The 26,106-nt window shown below is 47.3% G+C and overlaps 1 pseudogene; it reads left to right on the forward strand.

Moving 5' to 3' along the window:
* Window positions 1-56: 56 nt before the first annotated feature.
* Window positions 57-26,106, forward strand: part of LOC119282501 — a 51,360-nt pseudogene continuing 25,310 nt past the window's right edge.

The following is a 26,106-nucleotide window of genomic DNA, read 5'->3' on the forward strand; positions in this document are numbered from 1 at the left end:
AGGATAATCAGCTTGTGAACCATCACCTTGTTCACTGCCTTCTTTCACTCTTATACATGGTTGTTTCTGCACTCGTTGATTTCGTAACAAGTACTGTGGCATCCCACTTACGGAACCCTGTGATTACATGTATGAGAAACATAATACACAAGGAAGAAAATATTGGCAAGCTGGATAGCACTATAAGGAATCTAGAAGCCAGGAAGCAAGAAATCCATATCCGTCTTATGAACTCCGAAAGGAAGCAAGAAACATGTAACCCTGAAGTTACAGAATGGCTAGAAAAGGTGGCAGCAATAGAAAGTGAAGTGAATGAGATGAAACATGGGCAGAGGAAGAGAAGGGCCCAGTCTTTCAGTTATTGGTCAAATTATGAAACCGGCGTGCAGGCCGCCAAGAAACTCAAGGAAGCTGAGATGTTGCATGAAAAGGGATCCTTTACACATGTATCGATTGAGGTTCCACCATGTTGCGTGCAAGAAATGCCCACTGTGCCTTCAGTACAAGGAACAGACTATAACTTAAGCAGAGTCCTCCAGTACCTCAAAGATGACAGAGTTGGAATTGTAGGGGTATGGGGAATGGGAGGAGTTGGTAAGTAAGACCACTTTGCTCAGGAAAATCAGCAATCACTTCTTGGGTGTGATCGAAGAAGACTTTGGATATGACATTGTTATATATGTTGTGGCATCTAAGGCGTGTGGAATAGGGCAGCTCCAAGTAGACATCTCTGAAAAAGGTTGGACTCTTCCTGAAACCAGGCCCCAACATTGAAACACGGGCTTCATTCCTGTTAAGTTTCTTAAGGCAAAAGAAACTCTTACTCCTGCTAGATGATTTATGGAATCATTTGGATCTGGTAGAAGCTGGTATTCCATATCCTAATGGCCTGAATAAACAGAAGGTAGTCCTGGCAACATGTTATGAGAGTGTTTGTGGATCGCATTCATGAGATCCCAAATATGGGGAATGTCAGCCACATATACACTAGGCTAAAGATAAGTTGTGATTATCTGCAGAATAAACAGATCAAAGAATGCTTCTTATGTTGTTTTGTGTGGCCTGAAGATTACTCAATTTGGAAAGTTGAGCTCATCGACTGTTGGATGAGGACGAGTTTGATAGAGTATGATACTATGGAGGAGGCTTACAACAAGGGTTACTCCATTATTGAGTACTTGAAGGATGCATGCTTACTGGAGACTGGCTACCTGGAAGATAGAGAGGTGAGAGTGCATGACATCGTCCGAGACAAGTCACTGTGGATATCTTCTGATTGCACTGAAGAGCACATGAAATGAATTGTTCAAGCAGGGGTAGGACTTCATAGCATTTCTAACAGGGACATCGAAACATTTAGGTCAGCTAGAAAGATATCACTCATGTGCAATCATATCACTCAATTCCCTCAGGCCATGAGCTATCCGAACCTGCAGTTTCTATCACTACAGCGGAACTTTCGGCTGAAGGTGATACCACCATCTTTTTTAAACAGCATATTATCCGTGGCCTGCTTGGATTTGTCTTGGGTTCCCATCAAGGTTCTTCCAGAAGAAATTGGCAGACTGACTGAATTGCAGTGTCTCAAACTGAAGCAAACACACATTAAACAACTATTTGCCTGTAGCTATTGGGCAATTAAGAACGCTGTGGTTCTTGGACTTGAGCAATATGGATTTCTCGGAGAAGATACCCTGTGGTGTTCTTACGAATTTGACAATGCTACAAGTCTTAAACCTATATGGCAGCAGGTATGCCGTATGCGAATCAGATTTTGATTCAGGGAACCACATGGGCTATGATGAGTTTAGGATCGAAGAGTTATCAAGATTAACTAGAGAACTAAAAGTTCTTGGAATAACAACAACAAAAGTGGGCACCCTGGAGAGGCTTTTTGGAATACCTGGAATCCGCTTGAGATGCCTTGGTTTATATGAATTGAATGGAGAAAGGTAATGGGCTGATCTGATTTACCGGAGAGTATCGTTGTTCTCAATGTAATGGGCTGATCTGATTTGAAGGACTTATGCATTGTTAACAAGCCACAGAGTTATGGAGAACGCCTTCCGAGGCTGGAGTTTCTCACCTTTTGGGATCTTCCTGGACTTGAGAAGATTAGTATGGGACATTTTCAGAACCTTCATGAGCTTACTGTGGGGAGAACTTATCAACTGGTAGGCCTGTCCTTTTTAAAGAAAGGCATACGCCCGACTTTATAAATAAAGCCACCAGGCAGAGTATCACAACCAACAACCAAGCCAACAGAGTAGCAAGCAGCAATAAGGAAGGTTCGCATACATGGCTAATGAGCCAGTCATGGCACGCAGGCCAGCAATCAAAAGACAGGATAAAAGGAGGCGGAACCAAGGCACCGTCCGATTCCGCCGCACCAAGGAGGAAGCCGTGGATCAAATCTTGGATGTCATAGCGTCGAAAGCCTCAAGGTCCGCATCCTTAATCAATAATCTCCACTGCTGCAGAAATACACCGGTTTTAAATAAACAACTCACAGGATTAGCCAGGAAGGTAAGTCGATGGTAATTTTGTTTCGAGTGGTCCACAGCGACTAACAGATCGCTGCAAACCCAACCCAGAAGATCCTTTTAGAAGCCCCAGATAAGCCGCTGGACCGTCTCCTCAAGTCCACGAAGGACGAAGGATTCCTATTCACTTGCAGCCAAAAACGAATACAGCACCGCACGAACTTAATCAAAGAGCATTGAAAGAAGATATGGTTAGTGTTTTCGATGGCCCCACATAAGGCGCATCGATTAGAGCCAGGACCGTTTCTTTTCCAAATTTGATCAGCCGCGGGAAGCTTCCCACGAAAGGCTTGCCACATGAAAATTTTGGTCTTAGGAGGGATACGGGCACTCCAAATGCATTTGAACTTGGACGTAGGGGAGCCAGAAATAAGTTTAGCATAGACAGACTTAACCGAAAAGCGACCAGAAGAGGATGGGGCGAGAAAACCGAGTCCTCTTCCACCGAGAGCAAGGGGAAGCAAGCAGTATGGCGATGCCAATCTTCCAACTCTTGAGGAGAAAGCGTCCTACGAAGGTCTAGGTCCCAATTATTTAGAGAGAGCTCGAAGATAGAGATCTCCGGATTAGGACAGTAAGAGAAAAGGATGCCACTACGAGGGTGGTGTCCACACACCACCAATCTAACCAAAAGCGAGTAGACTTACCATTCCTAACTACAAACTTCACTAAGGATTGAAAAATCGGACGAACTTTAACGAGCTGGTGCCAAAACTGGGAGCACCAGTGGATGAAGCAAACATGGGGCTCGAGGCCGGGAAGTACTTAGCCTTGAGAATGTCCAAAGGGGGCGCTACATTGAGGACATGACTTTCCACCACCACTTTAAAATGAGGCACTTATTCATGACAGCCGTATTGATGATGCCTAACGCTCCCAGGTTTTTGTGTCGGCAAATGAATTTCCATTTCACCATCCTGTATTTGCGTTTATTATCAGCCGAATTCCAGTAAAAAAGCACTCCTATGCTTATCAAAGCCAGCGTGAGTCCCTCTAGAGAGGAGATAAAAACCCATAAGGAACATGGGGAGGGAAGACAAGCATACATTGGTAAGGACAACCTTGCCCGCTTGGGTATTGTATCGGCCTCTCCACGGTAAGACATCCGGAGCACAATCTTTAGCCAGCAACTTGTGGGGAGAGATCAGAAGGACGAGGTATTTGAAAGGAAAGGATCCTAGGGAGCAGTTAAGAAGGTGAGCAACTCTTTGGGCCTCAACGTCCGAGACCCCAATAACAATGACTTCACTCTTAGCGAAATTAATTTTAAGACCAGACAGAGCTTCGAAGCAGAGGAGCAGGAATTTCAGGTGGATTATGCTAGCCTCATTTATTTCAACCATAATAATAGTGTCGTCCGCATATTGTAAGTGGGAGATGCCATTAGGGACAAGGTGAGAGCTGACGGGAGTAATGTGGCCAGCTGCGATAGCCTGAATCAGAATATGAGAAAGAGCATCCGTGACAAAGTTGAAGAGAAGGGGAGAGGCAGGGTCACCTTGCCTCAGGCCCCTGCCGTTGGCGAAGAAGTGACTAATATTTCCATTTACCGACACCGCAGTGTGGCCACCCGTGACCCGGGCATGGGCGCTGCACTGTATGCAGCCAGGGGCCACATGTCGTAGGAAGCCACTGGCCACGCGCCTTAGGCAGCCACGGGCGAAGCAGAACATGGCACCGCAGGCGCGGATGTGTCCACGGTCAGCGGGGAGCTGTTGCTAAAGACCGTCGGCGGTGGAGCAGAACCGGACTGGACGACGCCGACTAGAGGAAACAGCGGCCTGCTGTCTACTACACAACCTTCTTCTTGTAGACATTGTTGGGCCTGCAAGTGCACAGGTTTGTAGGACAGTAGCAAATTTCTCTCAAGTGGATGACCTAAGGTTTATCAATCCATGGGAGGTGTAGGATGAAGATGCTCTCTCTCAAACAACCCTGCAACCAAATAACAAAAAGTCTCTTGTGTCCCCAACACACCCAATACAATGGTAAATTGTATAGGTGCACTAGTTCGGCGAAGAGATGGTGATACAAGTGCAATATGGATAGTAGATAAAGGAATTTGTAATCTGAAATTATAAAAACAGCAAGGTAACAAGTGGTAAAAGTGAGCGTAAACGGTATTGCAATGATAGGAAACAAGGCCTAGAGTTCATACTTTCACTAGTGCAAGTTATCTCAACAATAATAACATAGATAGATCATATGACAAGCCCTCAACATGCAACAAAGAGTCACTCCAAAGAAACTAATAGCGGAGAACAAACATAGAGATTATGGTAGGGTACGAAACCACCTCAAAGTTATTCTTTCGGATCGATCTATAAAAGAGTTCATACTAGAATAACACCTTAAGACACAAATCAACCAAAACCCTAATGTCACCTAGATACTCCATTGTCACCTCAAGTATCCGTGGGCATGATTATACGATATGCATCACACAATCTCAGATTCATCCAACCAACACAAAGTACTTCAAAGAGTGCCCCAAAATTTCTACCGGAGAGTCAAGAACGTGTGCCAACCCCTAGGCATAGGTTCATGGGCGGAACCCGCAAGTTGGTCACCAAAACATACATCAAGAGGCACATGATATCCCATTGTCACCACAGATAAGCACGGCAAGACATACATCAAGTGCTCTCATAAAAGACTCAATCCGATAAGATAACTTCAAAGGGGAAACTCAATTCATCACAAGAGAGTAGAGGGGGAGAAACATCATAAGATCCAACTACATTAGCAAAGCTCGGGATACATCAAGTTCGTGTCATAGAGGGAACATTAGAGAGAGCACGAGAGAGAGAGAGATCAAACACATAGCTACTGGTACATACCCTCAGCCCCGAGGGTGAACTACTCCCTCCTCGTCATGGAGAGCGCCGGGATGATGAAGATGGCCACCGGTGATGGGTTCCCTCCTCCGACAGGGTGCCGGAACGGGCTCCCGAGAGGTTTTTGGTGGCTACAGAGGCTTGCAGCGGCGGAACTCCCGATCTATCTTGATTTTCGATGTTTTTAGGGTACGTAGGCATATATAGGCGAAAGAAGTCGGTCGGGGGGTGCTCGAGGGGTCCACGAGACAGGGGGTCACGCCCTGTAGGGGGGGGTGCCCCCTATCACCTGGGCTCCTCGAGGGTCTTCTGACTTGATCTCCAAGCCTCCAGGATGATAATCTTCCAAAAAATCACGATGTCGAAGGTTTCATTCCGTTTGGAATCCGTTTGATATTCCTTTTCTTCGAAATACTGAAACAGGCAATAAAACAGCAATATGGGCTGGGCCTCCGGTTAATAGGTTAGTCCCAAAAGTAATATAAAAGTGTATAATAAAGCTCATAATCATTCAAAACACATAGTAATATAGCATGAATGTTTCATATATTATAGATACGTTGGAGACATATCAGCATCCCCAAGCTTAATTCCTACTCGTCCTCGAGTAAGTAAATGATAAAAGAAAGAATTTATCAAGTGTGAATGCTAGAAGGTGCACAAGTTTGATCAATGATAATTTCAATCACCTTTACTAGCATCATAATATGTCATAACAGTAGTTCATCTCATAAAACTTTTCACGATAAAGTAACAAGCAATTCACCTGTTAAAGCATAGACCATAAACTTTCTTCAAAACTAGCAAACTTCATTCTTAGTCATCAAAACAATTGCAATTCATCTTATTTTCAGGAAGGGTCTGTGTTAGAGCTTTGGTTTAGCAAACTTAACATACTCAACCATCATATAGTCTTCTACAATTGCTAACACTCACGCAATACTTGTGGTTATGAAGTTTTAATCAGACACAGAGAAAGATTGGGGCTTATAATGTTGCCTTCAAACGTATTCACCTTTGGGTGATGTCAATAACAATAGTTCATGCTAACGTACATCCAATTAGATATATATATCAGGATCACCCCAACACAAAGTGCTTGCCAAAGGATAAAATGAAAAAAGGGAAAGGTGAAGATCACCTTGACTCTTGCATAAAGTAAAAGACATAAAGTAAAAGATAGGCCCTTCGCAGAGGGAAGAAAAGGTTGTCATGCGCTTTTAGGGTTGGATACACAAAATCTTAATGCGAAAGAACGTCACTTTATATTGCCCCTTGTATATGGACCTTTATTATGCAGTCCGTCGCTTTTATTGCTTCCATATCAAGTTCATACAAATCTTATTTTCTCCGCACTAATAAGTCATGCATATTTAGAGAGCAATTTTTATTGCTTGCACCGATGACAACTTACTTGAAGGATCTTACTCAATCCATAGATAGGTATGATGGACTCTCATGGCAAAACTGGGTTTAAGGATATTTGGAAGCACAAGTAGTATCTCTACTTGGTGCTAGGAATTTTGGCTAGCATGAGGGGGAAAGGCAAACTCAACATGTTTGAATGATCCATGACAATATACTTTAACTGAGATGTGAGAAAACATAACCCATTATGTTGTCTTCCTTGTCCAACATCAACTCTTTAGCATGTCATACTTAATGAGTGCTCACAATTATAAAAGATGTCTATGATAATATATTTATATGTGAAATCTCTCTTTCTTCAATATTCTTTCATGAATTGTTCAAATGACTAATACAATGCTTGCTAACCATCAATAAATTTATAACCTCTACTTCTTAGACGTGAAGTCATTACTCCCCATGGGATAAGCAAATGAAACATATATAATTTTAGATTTATGACATTCAACTTATTCAACCATTTACTCATAAGATATAAGTGAAACATACGAGTCAATGACAAACTACTCCAAAAAGATATAAGTAAAGATCAATGAGTAGCTAAATAATTATGAAACTATGCAAAGACTCTCTCTCATTTAAGAATTCAGATCTTGGTATCTTATTCAAATAGCAAACAAAGCAAAATAAAATGACATTGCAAGGATAGCACACTCATGTGAAGAAGCAAAAACTTAGGCTCAACCGATACTAACCGATAGTTGTTGAAGAAGAAAAGTGGGATGCCTACCGGGGCATCCCCAAGCTTAGATGCTTGAGACTTCTTGAAACATTATCTTAGGGTACCTTGGGCATCCCCAAGCTTGAGCTTTTTTTTCTCCTTATTCCTCTCATATCATGGTTTCTCTTTTTATCAAAAGCTTCATTCACAACAAACTCAACAAGAACTCGTGAGATAGGTTAGTATAAACCAATGCAAAACCTTATCATTTTCTACTGTAACAAATCACTTAAATTATTATTCAACATTGTAAATGCCTCTGCGTATTTAATACTCCTATCCTCAAATAGAATCATTAAACAAGCAAACATATGCAAACAATGCAACTATAACAGCAATCTGCCAAAACAGTACAGTCTATAAAGAATGCAAGAGTATCAATACTTCCCTGACCCCAAAAATTATGAACTAAAATTCCCACTGTAATAAATTTATCAGAGATCAATATGCAAAAAGATTCAACGTTATACCATTCTCTGACTTTTCTAGGGAATTTTTGCAACAGCGGTAAACTTTCTGTTTTCAAACAGCAACATGTATACTAGCAAAACAAGCATGGCAAGGCTATCCTTGACATTTTTATTGAAACTAAAGATGAAAAACATTATTATAACTAACAGCAAGCAAAAACTAACAAAATAAAATGACGCTCCAAGCAAAATACATATCATGTGGCGAATAAAAATATAGCTCCAAGTAAGGTTACCGACGAACGAAGACGAAAGAGGGGATGCCTTCCGGGGCATCCCCAAGCTTAGGCTCTTGGTTGTCCTTGAATATTACCTTAGGGTGCCTCAGGAATCCCCAAGCTTAGGCTCTTGCCACTCCTTATTCCATAGTCCATCAAATCTTTACCCGAAACTTGAAAACTTCAACCACACAGAACTCATAAGCTCCGTTAGTATAAGAAAATAAAACCACCACTTAGGTAATGTAATGAACTTATTATAAATTCATATTGGTGTAAAACCTACTGTATTCTAACTTCTCTATGGTTCATACCACTTAATACTAGCCATAGATGCATCAAAATAAGCAAACAACACAATGAAAACAGAATCTGTCAAAAACAGAACAGTCTGTAGTAATCTGTATCAAACGTATACTTATGAAACCCCAAAAATTATGAAATAAATTGCTGGACCTTAGAAATTTGTATATTAATCATCTGCAAAAATAATCAACATAAAATCACTCTCCAGTAAAAAATGGCAGCTATTCTCGTGAGCGCAAAAGTTTCTGTTTTTTACAGCAAGATCACATAAACTTCACTCAAGTCTTCCCAAAGGTTCTACTTGGCACTTTATTGAAACAAAAGCTATAAAACATGATTACTACAGTAGCATAATTATGTGGACACACAAAAACAGTAAGGGTAAATATTGGGTTGTCTCCCAACAAGCGCTTTTCTTTAATGCCTTTCTAGCTAGGCATGATGATGGCAATGTTGCTCACATAAAAGATAAGAATTGAAATATAAAGAGAGAATCATGAAGAATATGACTAGCACATTTAAGTATAACCCACTTCCTATGCATAGGGATTTTGTGAGCAAACAACTTATGAGAACAATAATTAACTAGCATAGGAAGGTAAAACAAGCATAGCTTCAAGATTTTAAGCACATAGAGAGGAAACTTGACATTATTGCAATTCCTACAAGCATATGTTCCTCCCTCATAATAATTTTCAGTAGCATCATGAATGAATTCAACAATATAACCAGCACCTAAAGCATTCTTTTCATGATCTACAAGCATAGAAAAGTTTCTACTCTCCACATAAGCAAAATTCTTCTCATTCCGAATAGTAGTGGGAGCAAACTCAACAAAATAATTATCATGTGAGGCATAATCCAATTGAAAATTAAAATCATGATGACAAGTTTCATGGTTATAATTATTCTTAATAGCATACAAGTCATCACAATAATCATCATAGATAGCAACTTTGTTCTCATAATCAATTGGAACCTCTTCCGAAATAGTGGAATCATCACTAAATAAAGTTGGCACTCTTCCAAATCCACTTTCATATTCATCACAATAAGATTCAACATCCTCCAAAATAGTGGGATCACTACTTCCTAAAGTTGACACTCTTCCAAACCCACTTTCATCAATATAATCATCATAAATAGGAGGCATGCTTTCATCATAATAAATATTCTCATCAAAAATTGGGGGACAAAAAATATCATATTCATCAAACATAGCTTCCCCGAGCTTGTGGCTTTGCATATCATTAGCATCATGGATATTCAAGGAATTCATACTAACAACATTGCAATCATGCTCATCATTCACATATTCCATGCCAAGCATTCTATGTAATTCTTCTTCTAGCACTTGAGCACAATTTTCTTTTCCATCATTCTCACGGAAGATATTAAAAAGACGAAGCGTATGAGACAAACTTAACTCCACTTTTTTGTTGTTTTATTTTATAGACTAAACTAGTGATAAAACAAGAAACAAAAAGATTCAATTGCAAGATCTAAAGATATACCTTCAAGCGCTAATCTCCCCGGCAACGGCGCCAGAAAAGAGCTTGATGTCTACCACACAACCTTCTTCTTGTAGACGTTGTTGGGCCTGCAAGTGCACAGGTTTGTAGGACAGTAGCAAATTTCCCTCAAGTAGATGACCTAAGGTTTATCTATCCGTGGGAGGCGTAGGATGAAGATGGTCTCTCTCAAACAGCCCTGCAACCAAATAACAAAGAGTCTCTTGTGTCCCCAACACACCCAATACAATGGTAAATTTTATAGGTGCACTAGTTTGGCGAAGAGATGGTGATACAAGTGCAATATGGATAGTAGATAAAGGTATTTGTAATCTGAAATTATAAAAACAGCAAGGTAACAAGTGGTAAAAGCGAGCGTAAACAGTATTGCAATGATAGGAAACAAGGCCTAGGGTTCATACTTTGACTAGTGCAAGTTCTCTCAACAATAATAACATAGATAGATCATATGACAAGCCCTCAACATGCAACAAAGAGTCACTCCAAAGACACGAATAGCAGAGAACAAACATAGAGATTATGGTAGGGAATGAAACCACCTCAAAGTTATTCTTTTGGATCGATCTATAAAAGAGTTCGTACTAGAATAACACCTTAAGACACAAATCAACCATAACCCTAATGTCACCTAGATACTCCATTGTCACCTCAAGTATCCGTGGGCATGATTATACGATATGCATCACACAATCTCAGATTCATCCAACCAACACAAAGTACTTCAAAGAGTGCCCCAAAATTTCTACCGGAGAGTCAAGAACGTGTGCCAACCCCTATGCATAGGTTCATGGGCGGAACCCGCAAGTTGGTCACCAAAACATACATCAAGAGGCACATGATATCCCATTGTCACCACAGATAAGCACGGCAAGACATACATCAAGTGTTCTCATAAAATACTCAATCCGATAAGATAACTTCAAAGGGGAAACTCAATTCATCACAAGAGAGTAGAGGGGGAGAAACATCATAAGATCCAACTACAATAGCAAAGCTCGGGATACATCCAGATCATGCCATAGAGGGAACACGAGAGAGAACAAAAGAGAGAGAGAGAGATCAAACACATAGCTACTGGTACATACCCTCAGGCCCGAGGGTGAAATACTCCCTCCTCATCATGGAGAGTGCCGGGATGATGAAGATGGCCACCGGTGAAGGATTCCCCCCTCCGGCAGGGTGCCGGAACGGGCTCATGAGAGGTTTTTGGTGGCTACAGAGGCTTGCGACGGCGGAACTCCCGATCTATCTTGATTTTCAATGTTTTTAGGATACGTAGGCATATATAGGCGAAAGAAGTCGGTCCCGGGGTGCTCGAGGGGTCCACGAGACAGGGGGGCGCGCCCTGTGGGGGGGGGGCTATCTCCTGGGCTCCTCGAGGGTCTTCTGACTTGATCCCCAAGCCTCCAGGATGATAATCTTCCAAAAAATCACGATGCCGAAGGTTTCATTCCGTTGGGACTCCATTTGATATTCCTTTTCTTTGAAATACTGAAACAGGCAATAAAACAGCAATATGGGCTGGGCCTCCGGTTAATAGGTTAGTCCCTAAAGTAATATAAAACTGTATAATAAAGCCCATAATCATTCAAAACACATAGTAATATAGCATGAATGCTTCATAAATTATAGATACGTTGGAGACGTATCACGGCCGCGAGGCCAAGAACGGAGAAGCCGGGGCGGCAGCGGCGGCCAGGGCGACGGAGTCCGGAACAGATGCCATCGCTGTTGAGTATATGTGTTGTGCATATCTATGTATTGGGCCCACCTCTTACTTGCCTTGTATAGTTGATGTCGTTGCCCACCTTTGTACATCATATATATGTGCGCTTGCACATGAGTAATCCATCGTGCAATTCCCACAACATACATGGTATCAGTTTTTTAGGTTTCTTTCCTCCCTTCTGCTCTCCCGCCGCCGCGTGCCTACCCCGCGTCGCCGCCACCGCCGCTCCAGCCGCCGCCGCCCGCGCCCTCCCGTCGCGCCCGCGACCCTCTCGTCGCGCTCGCCGCCGCTGCTCAACCCGCCGCCGTGCCGCCTAACCCTAGCCGCCGCGCCACCTTCACCCACCACCGCAGCTTTGCCTAGCTGCCGCCGCGCCAAACCCTCGCCTGATCTCCACCCCGGGCCACCCGACCCCTCCCGAACCCCACGCCGAGCCGACCTGCGACCACCGCCCGCTACCCAACCCTAGCCACACCACCTCAAGCCGCCATGTCATCCGCGTCCACCAACTCCAACCCGTTCGCTGACGCCAACCTCAACGACATCCACAACCTCAACATCTACGAGCGGGTGCCGGTTCGTCTCTCCCAGACGTACTCCTCCTACTACACGTGGAAGAAGTACTTCTCCCTTGTATTCCGGGAGTATCACCTCGTCGATCATATGGATGGCTCCGTCGACTCCAGCCTCGTCCCCGAGTTCCATGGCTGGTCCACCATCGACACCATGATCATCCGGTGGTTCTTCCTCACCATCTCGTCGGACCTCTTTCAGACGGTCGTATAGGACAGTGATGACGCCTGTGCCGTGTGGACCAAGCTGAATGTGCTCTTCACCGACAATCAACTCCAACATCGTGTTTTTTTGCAGCAAGAGTTTTTTTGGGTGCCACCAGGACAACTCCTCCGTCGACGATTATTGTCGCAGCCTCAAGACTCTCACTGACGAGCTCCACGACATTGGTGCGAAGATCGATGATGACCTCCTCCTTAGCACGCTCACCGCCGGGTTCAACGAGGACTTCGGCAATGCCGCAGCGAACCTCACCCTCATCCCCGAGCCCTCCTCGCTAGGTTTGTTGCGTACCTCCGGCTGGTGGAGCGGCAGATGAAGCAGGTAGAGGCGTGGTCCATCCACACCGTCCTCGCCGTCGGTGATATGTCTCCAATGTATCTATAATTTATGAAGCATTCATGCTATATTACTATGTGTTTTGAATGATTATGGGCTTTATTATACTCTTTTATATTACTTTTGGGACTAACCTATTAACCGGAGGCCCAGCCCATATTGTTGTTTTATTGCCTGTTTCAGTATTTCGAAGAAAAGGAATATCAAACGGAGTTCAAACGGAATGAAACCTTCGGCATCGTGATTTTTTGGAAGATTATCATCCTGGAGGCTTGGAGATCAAGTGAGAAGACCCTTGAGGAGCCCAGGAGATAGGGGGCGCCCCCCCCCCATAGGGCGTGGCGTGGACCCCTCGAGCACCCCCCGACCGACTTCTTTTGCCTATATATGCCTACGTACCCTAAAAACATCGAAAATCAAGATAGATCGGGAGTTCCGCCGCTGCAAGCCTCTGTAGCCACCAAAAACCTCTCGGGAGCCCGTTCCGGCACCCTGTCGGAGGAGGGAACCCATCACCGGTGGCCATCTTCATCATCCCGGCGCTCTCCATGACGAGGAGGGAGTAGTTCACCCTCGGGGCTGAGGGTATGTACCAGTAGCTATGTGTTTGATCTCTCTCTCTCTCTCGTGCTCTCTCTAATGTTCCCTCTATGACACGAACTTGATGTATCCCGAGCTTTGCTAATGTAGTTGGATCTTATGATGTTTCTCCCCCTCTACTCTCTTGTGATGAATTGAGTTTCCCCTTTGAAGTTATCTTATCGGGTTGAGTCTTTTATGAGAGCACTTGATGTATGTCTTGCCGTGCTTATCTGTGGTGACAATGGGATATCATGTGCCTCTTGATGTATGTTTTGGTGACCAACTTGCGGGTTCCGCCCATGAACCTATGCATAGGGGTTGGCACACGTTCCTGACTCTCCGGTAGAAACTTTGGGGCACTCTTTGAAGTCCTTTGTGTTGGTTGGATGAATCTGAGATTGTGTGATGCATATCGTATAATCATGCCCACGGATACTTGAGGTAACAATGGAGTATCTAGTTGACATTAGGGTTTTGGTTAATTTGTGTCTTAAGGTGTTATTCTAGTACGAACTCTTTTATAGATCGATCCAAAAGAATAACTTTGAGGTGGTTTCGTACCCTACCATAATCTCTACATTTGTTCTCCGCTATTGGTGGCTTTGGAGTGACTCTTTGTTGCATGTTGAGGGCTTGTCATATGATCTATCTATGTTATTATTGTTGAGAGAACTTGCACTAGTCAAAGTATGAACCCTAGACCTTGTTTCCTATCATTGCAATACCGATTACGCTCACTTTTATCACTTGTTACCTTGCTGTTTTTATAATTTCAGATTACAAAAACCTATATCTACTATCTATTTTGCACTTGTATCACCATCTCTTCACCGAACTAGTGCACCTATAAAATTTACCATTGTATTGGGTGTGTTGGGGACACAAGAGACTCTTTGTTATTTGGTTGCAGGGTTGCTTGAGAGAGAGGCCATTTTCATCCTACGCCTCCTACGGATTGATATACCTTAGGTCTTCCACTTGAGGGAAATTTTCTACTGTCCTACAAACATGTGCACTTGCAGGCTCAACAACGTCTACAAGAAGAAGGTTGTGTAGTAGACATCAGTCGGCACCGCCCGCAGCGGGCCGCCGCCCCCGCGGCGCCATCAGGCGCCTTACCCGGCACAGCCACCATCGTACCCGGCGCCGCAGCAGGCGGGGCTGCTCCCCCTCCCGTACGGGCCTCCCGCCACCCAACCCCCCACCCCCACCCCCGCCCTTCCTGCCGAACGGCACCGCGGGGGCCAGCGCGGTGGGTGGCGCGGCGGGCACCCGCAGTAGCAGGGCGCCGGTGCGCCTCGTCAGCAGCAGCAACAGCTTCAGGTGCCTCCTCCGTGGGCTTTAGGCTACAACCTGTGGACCGGTGTCATTCATGCATACACCATGCTGGCCCCGCAGGCTCCTGCACCGACCCTCCCCGTGCCACGCCCGCCGGGGCATTGGGTGTACTACGCGGCTCCGCAGCCCTATGGAGGGTACCCACTGCCCCAGTTGAGCGGTGGCTAAGGCTACCCGATGGCGCCCCCGCCTCCCTCGCCGGCCCTGCCGCCGGCGCTCCTCGCCGCGCTGCACACCGCTCCTACGTCGAATAACTACACTGGCGATGGTGATTGGTACATGGACACTGGGGCCACGGCTCACATGTTTGCTCATCCTGGTAATCTTGCCTCCGTCACTCCCATCACCACCGATCGCCGCATCATTGTCAGTGATGGTTCCACACTTCCTATCACACATGTCGGGCACACTTCTTTTCCTTCTAATTCCACGCCTTTATCTTTTTCTAACATACTTGTGTCTCCTCACCTTATTAAGAATCTTATTTCCGTTAGTTGTTTTACTCGTGAAAATCCTGTCACTATTGAATTTGACGAGCTTGGTTTTTGTGTTAAGGACGCTCGAACCAGGATGGTACTCCACCGATGTGACAGCCCTGGCGAGCTATATCCGGTGCATTCACCTTCGTCCGCCACCACCGCACCGGTTGCTCTCTCTGCTGGCGTCGATCTCTGGCACGCTTGTTTGGGCATCCCAACCCCGTCACACTTTGTTATATTCTTAGGAGTTTCAGTTTTAGTTGTAATAAGATCGAGGATTACACTTGTCATGCCTATCGTGTCGCCAAACATGTTCGCCTTCCGTTTAATAACTCCACAACCATTGCTTCCTTTCCCTTTCAGTTGATTCATAAAGATGTGTGGACCTCTCTGATTCGGGTTACTTATATTATCTGGCTATTCTTGATGATTATTCTCATTATGTGTGGACCTTTCCTTTACGACGAAAGTCGGATGCACTCTCCACTTTGACGCCTTTTTACTCCTATGTCAGCATGTAGTTTGGGCGTCCCATTCTTGCTCTTTAGACTGACAATGGGAAAGACTTCGACAACCTTGCTTTCCGCACTTCTTTGTTGCACCATGGCACTGTTTTTCATCTCACATGCCCGTATACTTCACAGCAGAACGGTCAAGCCGAACGCGTCCTTCGCACTCCGAACGACTGCGTTTACACGCTCCTGTTCCATGCTAACGTGCCGCCTCGCTTCTGGCCTGACGCACTTGCTACCGCATCACTTCTTCTTAACCTTCGACCCTGCCGCCGACGGTGGAACTACGCACCTCAGCACCTTCCCTTTGGTACGCCACCGTCTTATGATGGTTTGCATATTCTTGGGTGCCTTTGCTATCCTAGCACTGCCGACACTGCTCCTCACAAAATTGCACCATGTTCTCTTTATTGGCTACCCTGCTAACTCCAAGGGCTATCGGTGCTACGATCCTGTCTCCCACCGTGTGTTCACTTCCTGACATGTTTACTTTGACGAGCAAGTGTTTCCGTTTCAGCAGGTACCCCCGGCAATTCCTCCCGCCACTGATGACGCGGGAGCCTCGACGCCTCTCCTAGGGCGTTCGCGCGCTGATCTTGGCCCGCCCCTGGCTTTGAGGCGCGTCACCCGCCATGGTGCCCGCTGCTTTGGTGCCCTCGGCCCCCCCTCCTCCCGCGGTTCCTGCGGCCGCGACCTCGACACACGCGCCCCCACGCCTGTGGCCTCGGTGCCCATGGCCCTGGCACCTGCTGCCTCGGCGCTCGCGGCCCCAGCGCCGGCTGCCTTGGCACCCATGGCTTAGGCGGCTCCGGCGCCCTCCTCACCAGTGCTTGCGGCCGAGCCATCTGCGGTTGGTCTAGTTACCCGTGCCCGTACGGGTGTTTTTCGCCCGAGCTCACGCTATGCTTCAGACGACTACGTCCACACGGCATCCACCTCTACACCATCGCCATTGCCGTCCTCCGTTCGAGCCGCTCTTTGTGACCCGCTTTGGATGGCTGTGATGCAAGAGGAGTTTGATGCCTTGCTGCGCAACCGGACGTGGTAGCTTGTTCCCCGTCCCCGGCACGCCAACGTGATTACCGGAAGTGGGTCTTCAAACACAAGCTCCGTCCTGATGGTACCCTTGACCGCTATAAAGCGTGCTGAGTTGTTCGTGGCTTCTGGCAACGTGCTGGCATCGACTTCACTGACACCTTCACTCTAGTTGTTAAGCCCGACATGATTCGCACGGTTCTTCACCTTACGGTCTCCCGTGCTTGGCCTGTGCACCATATCGACGTCTCCAATGCATTACTTCACGGTCACCTCGAGGAGCAGGTCTTCTATCAGCAGCCTATAGGGTTTGTTGATCCAGCACTTCCCGACCACGTGTGCCTGCTTTCGCGGTCCTTGTACGGACTCAAGCAGGCTCCGAGCGCTTGGTACCAGCACATCGCGGCGTTTCTACACCAGCTCGGGTTTCGCTCCACCCACTCGGACGCATCGCTCTTTGTATATCACCAGGGCTCCGACACAGCATACTTGCTCCTTTATGTCAATGACATCATCCTGATGGCATGTACGGCTAGTCTTCTCTGTCAGCTCACTGCACGTCTTCGCGTTGAGTTCGCCATCAAGGACTTGGGTCCTTTGCACTACTTCCTCGGTGTTGAGGTGGTGCACCGTTCGGATGGCTTCTTCCTTCATCAGCGGAAGTACGCTCATGAGCTCCTGGATCGTGCTGGTATGCTTAACTGCAAGCCCGCCGCTACGCCTGTTGATACGAAGGCCAAGCTCTCTGCCACGGATGGTTCTCCAGCTTCGGATGCTGCATTCTACCGGTCTATGGTTGGTGCTCTCCAGTATTCACTCTGACTCGACCGGAGATCCAATATGCCGTCCAGCAGGTGTGTCTTCATATGCATGCTCCTCGGGACGTTCACAGGGCCGTTGTCAAGCGGATTCTCCGCTATGTCTGTGGCACTATGGACATTGGCGTCACGCTCCACGCCTCCGCCTATTCCGATGCAGATTGGGCGAGTTGCCCTGACACTTGTCGCTCCACCTCGGGCTACTGTGTCTTCCTTGGACCCTCACTCATCTCGTGGTCGTACAAGCGGCAGCCTACGGTCTCTCGTTCCAGTGCTGAGGCTGAGTATAGTGTTGTGGCCAACGTCGTTGTCGAGTGTTCGTGGCTACGCCAGCTGCTTTAGGAGCTCTCTTGCCCTATGGATCGTGCTATGGTGGTCTACTGGGACAACGTCTCGGCGGTCTACCTCTCCGCTAACCCGGTACATCATCGTCGGACCAAGCATATTGAGTTGGATATTCATTTTGTTCGGGAACAGGTATCTCTTGGCCATATTCGTGTTCTACACGTTCCTACTTCCCAACAATTTGCAGAAATCATGACCAAGGGCTTGCCTACGATGTCATTTAAGGAGTTCTGGTCCAGTCTTTGTGTCAGCAACGGTGCCGCTTCGACTGCCGAGGGGGTGAGTATATGTATTGTGCATACCTGTGTATTGGGCCCACCTCCTTTTTTTTCTTTTTTCCGAAAAGGGGTTTTACCCGAGCCTCTGCATCATAAAGATGCATACTGCTCATATTATTAATAATAATCCAGTAACAAAGTCTCCAAGTCTCAAAGTAAGAAATAAAACAAAATGCTCATAAGAGCCATATCGAAAGCCACAACCGGCTGGCAAATAAAATTGGAGCACTACATGCCTATCCTATTACATGACCGCCATCCAAACCGGTTGAAAATAACCCGAGCTACCATCTCCCATCGGGTAGACGCAGTAGCCAAACGCCCCCTGGCCTCCGTCGGAGTGAGTAGTGACCACATACGGATCAAAACTGTGGCCCTGAAGATAACCTGCAAAAAGTGAATGTTCGATGTTCTATTAAAAACCAAATCATTTCTGTAGTTCCAGACTGCCCATAATAAGGCACAAACTCCAACACGAATGTGCCTCGCTATATCTGAGCCAACCCCATCAAGCCACGTTCCAAATAACATGTTGATGGAGGTAGGTGGAGTAATATTAAAGGCAATATGAATCGAACGCCAAAGAATCTTAGCCAGCGGACAATCTAGAAAGAGGTGTTTGATAGTTTCGTTATGATCACAAAAACTACACCTAGCAGAACCCATCCAATTGCATTTTGCCAGATTATCCTTTGTCAAAATGACTTGTTTATGTATGAACCACATAAACACTTTGATTCGCAAAGGCACCTTTACTTTCCAGACATGCTTCGAGTAGGGAATGACACTAGAGTTTATGACATCCAGATACATGGATTTGACCGAAAACACGCCGTCCTTAGTCAGTTTCCAATACAAAAGATCTGGCTGTTGAGACAACTGGACATCCATCAACCTTCTTACGAGATGAAGCCAGGCCTCCCAACGATCACCAACTAGCATCCTCCGAAAACTAATATTGAGGGGCGTGGACTGTAAAACGTTTGCAACGTAAGCTTCTCGACGTTGAACAACGTTGTATAGAGTAGGATATTGAAGTGCGAGGGGCGTCTCCCCAAGCCACGTATCCTCCCAGAACCTCGTATTAGCTCCATTGCCGACTAAGAACCTTGCCATGTTGAAAAAGAGGGGCTTGACTCTCATCAACCCTTTCCAAAACGGTGAGTCGGTCGGTCGCATAGTCACCTGTGCCAATGTTTTAGACTGAAGATACTTATTGCGCAACATCTGAGCCCAAGTAGCCTCTGACTCGGACGAAAGTTTCAATAGCCACTTGCTGAGGAGACATCTGTTCTTGACATCTAGATTTTCAATGCCTAGACCCCCTTGGTCCTTCAGCCTACAGATGATGACCCATTTTGCAAGCCTATACTTTCGTTTAAGCTCATCATTCTGCCAAAAGAATCGAGATCGATAAAAGTCTAACCTCTTCCTGACCCCCACCGGGACCTCAAAAAAGGATAGAAGAAACATAGGCATACTGGTGAGGACCGAATTAATCAGTATTAATCGCCCTCCATATGACATGAGCTTCCCTTTCCAACAGCTCAGTTCTTTTCAAAACGATCCTCGATGCACTTCCACTCCTTGTTAGTCAGCTTACGATGATGAATGGGTATACCTAAGTACGTGAACGGTAATGAACCCAACTCACATCCGAACAATTGCTTATACGCCTCCTGGTCATCATTAGCTCTTCCAAAGCAGAACAATTCGCTCTTGTGGAAATTAATTTTGATCCCGGACAATTGTTCAAATAAGCATAACACAAGCTTCATGTTTCTCGCTTTCGCCAAGTCATGCTCCATAAAGATGATAGTATCATCAGCATACTGTAGTACGGATATACCACCATCAACTAGGTGCGGAACCAAGCCACTTACCTGCCCCGCATCCTTAGCCCGTCCTATTAAAATAGATACCATATCAACCACTATGTTGAATAGAATCGGTGACATGGGATCTCCTTGCCTTAATCCTTTGTGTGTCTATATCATCATTCACTTTAATCCCTACACTCCCTTTTTGCGCAAAGGACTCAATCTGGTCTCGCCAGGCCGTGTCAAAACCTTTCATACGCAAAGCTTGTTGAAGGAAAGGCCATTTAACTTTATCGTATGCTTTTTCGAAATCCACTTTAAAAACCACACCATCTAGTTTTTTTGAGTGGATCTCATGGAGCATTTCATGCAAGACGACCACCCCTTCAAGGATATTTCTATCTGGCATGAAAGCAGTCTGGGACGGTTGCACAACTGAATGCACAATCTGCATAAGTCTGTTCGTCCCAACCATGTTGAAGATTTTGAAACTGACATTAAGCAGACATATGGGCCTGAACTGCTCAATGCGAATAGCCTCTGTCTTCTTAGGAAGAAGAGTTATCGTTCCAAAATTGAGCTTGAACAAATGAAGCTGCCCATTGAAAAAACTCATGCAACATCGGCATCATGTCTCCTTTATGAAGTGCCAGCACTTTTTGTAAAACTCAACCGGAAACCCATCCAGTCCTGGCGCTTTATTGTTTTTCATTTGGGCAATGGCCTCAAACACCTCCTTCTCCGTAAAGGGAGCAGTCAAAATCTCATTCTCGTCCGTCTCAAGTTGAGGAACATCCTCAACCCTTGACTCATCCAAGGACACAAAATTCTCTTCTGGAGGTCCAAACAACTGCTTATAATAGTTGGTAATGTAACTTTTAGGTTTTCCTGACCAACTATCGTCCCTTCGTCTTGTTCTAATTGGAAAATTCTCTTCTTACGATGCTTTCCTTTAGCAATCATATGAAAGAATTTAGAATTGTCCTCGCCTTGGACAATTTTACGAACCTTAGCTCTCAACGCCCATTTCAATTCCTCCTCGCGGAGAAGCTCTTTCAGCCGCAACTCGGCCTCCATTTTAGTCTCCAGCCCACTGGCATCTAAAATAGAAGTTTCAGCTTTTAACTCAAGGGAGTGAATAAGCATGAGGAGTATTTCCTTCTCCGCCTTATGTATCCCATGCGTATGCTTGGCCCATCCACGAAGGAACCTTCGAAGATGACGAATCTTGCACTGCCACCGCTCAATGGGTGACTTTCCACCCGAGTCTTTAGCCCACTCTCTAGCTAACAACTCGATGAAACCCTCTCTTTCAAACCAAGCAAGTTTGAACGAGAAAATATTCTTATTACCCACATGAGTTTGAGCCCCCGAGTCGACTAGTAGCGGTGTGTGATCCGAGATACCTCGTGTCAACGCCTGCATCGTTACCAGGGGAAACTTTTGTTCCCAATCGTCACTAGCCAAAACACGGTCAAGCTTCTCAAAAGTCGGAACCGGTAACGAGTTTGCCCATGTGAATTTCCTACCCGAGAGCTCTAACTCTCTGAGATCCAAGCTTTCAATGATAGTATTGAACATAAACGACCATCTGCCATCAAAATTGTCATTATTCTTTTCCTCCTTTCTTCGAATAATGTTGAAATCACCACCCACTAAAACGGGTAGCTGCTCGTTACCGCAAAAATGGACAAAATCGGCCAAGAAATCTGGCTTGAGTTCTGGTTGCACAGCTCCATAGACCACCACCAAAGCCCAATCAAATCCATCGGCTTTAGTTCTCACCCGAAACTTCACCGCAAACTCACCCAACACTACACTCCGAACCTCCAAAGTTTCACCCTTAACCCCATGTAGAACCCCACCGGATCTTCCTCGAGGTGGGAGGCAATGCCAATCAAAATCTACCTCCCCCCTGGATAAAGTGCTAAGAAATTGTGTAGTGAAATTGCCTCGTCCAGTCTCTGAAAAAGCAATAAAGTCTAAATGATGTTCAAGAGAAGCATCCGCTAGAAACCTTCTTTTAGCCAAGTCTTTAAGACCTCTGCTATTCCAAAAAATGCCTCTCATATTTCGTCATGAAATTTTTTAGAGGTACGGATCCTAGCACTTCTACGCACAGCCGACACTAGATAAACCTTCCATTTCCAGGTCCGTTTAGGCTTAACGCAAACCTTAGAAGGTTCACCATGCTCGGGCTCTACCTCTATCACCAAAGACTCACCCTGATGGTTAGAGGTTTCAGGATAGGCATACTCCTCCGGTAAATTAGGGTCAAGATCGGCACACAAACCATCAAGAGCCCTAACCCCAAGCGCATCAATCTCCGACTCATTCATAGGCTTAATGGCAGCTATGTTACGAATCATTTCTAATGCCCGTTCAGCTTCCAAATCAAGCATATCATTAACAGACTTAGAAATCTCTACATCATTATTACCAAGTGATACTCCTAGTTTGTTGGCATTGTGCACAATCTCATCATTGGTAAAATGCATAATAGAATTTTATTTATTAACAGACATACCAGTGGAGGTCTCGACGTCACACAGTTTGGCCGCCCTCAAAGCACACCTTAGCTGCATGTCATCAACGTCCGTCTACTCCTGCAGTCTCCCGCTGACCCGTCTCCCCGCAGAGACAGGATCCGGGATCCCTTCGAAAGCGATGACCTCCTCGCGTGAAGCTGTGTTAGGGGAAAGGCCTCCTGCCCGTCCCCCAACAGCGGTGGCCAGCACCGGGGCCCCCGGGACAACACCCAGAGACGACGAAGGCTCCCTCGGCCTATCTTCAGAGATCCCGCCGAGGCCCGAGACCGGCGAAATCAGCATAGTGCGGTCCGAGGAGTGCGGCGATGAAGCGGCCAGACCACCCGGCCCACCCTCCAAAACAACAATAGGGGAGACGAGGGCCTCCTGCGCGCCCGCTCCTCCGCAGGTCGGCGACCTCAGGGGCGAGAGCGCCGAGCCGACCCTTGGCGCCGGCGGCGCCAAAGGCTCAGAGGGTTGAGCCTCCTGCTCGTGACCTCCGCACGCGACCACCGGTGCAACCACCTCGACCGACGCCGAGAGAAGAGAGAGAGCCGAGGGCGAGGCCTCCCGCCCCGCGGAACCTCCCTCCTCAACATGCTTCATCACACACGGACTCAACATAGGGCGCACCGAATCGACCCGATCGCACCACAGCCTCGGCGGGGCCGAGAACGCCCCCAATGAACCATGCTGAAGAGTGGTAGTCAGAACTGAAGTAGTAGACCCAACAGGGGCAGAGTCACCAGAATCAGACGGACCCGAAGGCCCCTTGGCCTTGTCATCATCACTCTTAGTATTATCATCCTAGTTCCCCGAAGCACCTCCTCCCTCAGAAGTGTCCATGGGATTATCATCCTCAAACTCACTGAAAAGATTAGGATCCTCATGCTCAACGTCCAGCTGATACAAAATGCCTGCATGTGTCCAAGGAACCACATCAGGCAGAAACTCAATGTTAGCGACACTCACAAGAAGCCGTGCCACCCCGTGAGCACGAGTGAACTGCATATCCACCTGCTCATTCCTGCCAATCAAAGAACCCAAGCTCCACGTCACCAAGAAGCTGTCTAGAGGAGCAGACGGGGCTCCGGAGAATCGAACCCAAATCTGAGTTAACGGTGTGCCCTGTGGCTCTTTCTTCTTCCACTCATTAAATTGCAGCACAAAGCTAGTACCCGTGACCCTGCTCATCCCGAACTTAAGGATTCTCAGCTGATCCTCCTTAGACGGGAAATCCACTTTAAAAGAATTATCTGTGAGCTTGAGTAAGGACCACTGAAAATTACCCGGAGCAAGCTCTCGCAACTGTTGAATGATCTGTGCTTCGGTCAACGGACCATGAACCACCTTCACCACCCCGGGGAAGGAAGTTTCCACTATGGGAGCCGAGGGTTCCACAGTTGGAGACTCAAAAAACATGAACTCCGAACAACACACCTCGTATATCTGAACGGATGGTTTGGGCCCCAACATCAGAGGACACTCGGCAGCGGTATGTTTAGGTTTCCGGCACAAATCGCATAACTCCATAGTACACTGAACCAAAAAGTGTCCCGTTTCCCCATAGCGAAAACAAGTGAGCTTCTTCTTTTTAGCCGCCCACTTAGAGAGCTTCTCACTCTCGACCTTGTCTGTACCTTGCTCAAAACCAGAATCTGCAGTCTGCATGGGCTCCGGCAAAGAGACCGCATCCAAAGCCTGCACCATCTCCACCGCCACCTGCGGTAGATCCGAAGCACCATCAACCACCTCCGTCACGGTAGCGGTCTTTGTATGCCGAGGCGGGTGGTGCCGCCGGTTCCCGCCCCGACCTCCGCGAAAACGTCATCGGAAAGCTCGGTTATTAGAGCCAGCCGCACCCTCGACAAAATTTCCTGGCGGTCCTTGGAAACCCCGGTTATCATTGCCGTTGTCCACCCAAGCATAGCCACGGCCCCCTCCGGTGGACGAAGAACCCCGGTGCAGACCAGCGCCATAAGAATCATACCATCATCACCCCACAGACCGCGTGGGGGGTTATGGTCATCACCCGCAGACGCACTCATCCACTGACCGGTCGAAACCTGGCCCGAGCCACCACGGCCTCCCGCCATCTGCCTCGGCCACGGCCATTGTGGCGGCGGTGGGTTGGCCCTAGGAGGCAGCGTCGGCGCTGCCCTAGGCTCGGGAACAGGCACCACAGGCGGAGGATGCGCCCCCCCGAGGCAGTGCCGGCGCCCTAGCCTCAGGCGGAGCCAGCGCCCTAGCTGGAGTCGGGGATGGCACCCTAGCCGGCGGCGGAGCCAGCGCCCCAGCCGGATGCGGGGGCGGCACCATCCGAGGCGGAGCCGGCGCCCGCGGCGGCAGCTGGGTCGGCCGGGGCGGGGGCGCAGCCCGAGCGGAGCCAGGCGCAGTCGACGCCGCAGCCGGAGTGCCCGCTCCCGCGGTCCCGGTCGGGTTCCGTGCGGCCGGCGCGGCTCGCGGTGGAGGCGGCTTCAGCGGCATCCTGGCCGGACGCGGACGTGGAGGGGACCGGCGATCAGCACGGTCGGCGATCACCTGACCAGGACGTCACGAAGAAGCTTTCGGGAAACCCCAGTTTCCTGTACAGCGAACCCTAGCCGCACGTAGAGGGTTAGGAGAGGCTCGTGCATGCGGGAGCGCCCGCCTCGAGGCCTCAACATGCACGTCTCCTGCTCCCGGCGGACCGCAGGCCTGGCCAGCCCCCTGGGCCTCGAGCCCAGTACTAGCCAAACCCACAGCGCCACCGTTCCCTTGCGGCCCGTCTGCGCCCAACAGAAAATTCAAACGTTCCTCTCTATCCGCCTGAATATCACGAACGCCGGCCACCACCGGCGATTGTTGCGACACCATCCGACCCCCCTTCTTTTTCCGTCTAGTAACTTTCGTCCAGCACTCGGGACGGAAAAAGTCAGACAAGGTGATATCCGTCGGCCCAACCTTCGGCAACGGACCACACCACGGTTTCATTTTCGACTTCTACGAAATAACTGGATGGCCTAGTAAAATAGATTTCTTGTTACTCACCGAAGGTTTAGGCACGGGGATAGAAGTATCCAAACCAGGCGAAGATGACGGACGGGCTGACGTTCCCGGCAGATCAACCTCGTCTTCGTCCTCATCAGCAAGAATCCAGAAACGTCCTCCAAACATTTGCGTCGGCTTTGATCCATCGATATCGTCCGTGAGATCAACAACGACAGCTTGTTCTTCATCCTCCGAGGACACCTCCACACACTCAAGAACCTCGATATGGAAAATGTCAATCAATAAGGACATACCGATATGAAGCTCTTCGTTCGCGGCAAGATGTCTTCCGGCTAGAATATCTCCTTCATCTCGGATCGTCATCCAATGAGACGGGTGCGAGTAGATCAGGCCGTTGATCCATCGCCCCATCTCACGATCATCCTGAAAACGAACTCTCCATTTCGTAGGAATTTTGAAACCCCG

The sequence above is a fragment of the Triticum dicoccoides genome, chromosome 3B (genome assembly GCF_002162155.2).
Source record: "Triticum dicoccoides isolate Atlit2015 ecotype Zavitan chromosome 3B, WEW_v2.0, whole genome shotgun sequence".
Lineage (NCBI taxonomy): Eukaryota > Viridiplantae > Streptophyta > Magnoliopsida > Poales > Poaceae > Triticum > Triticum dicoccoides.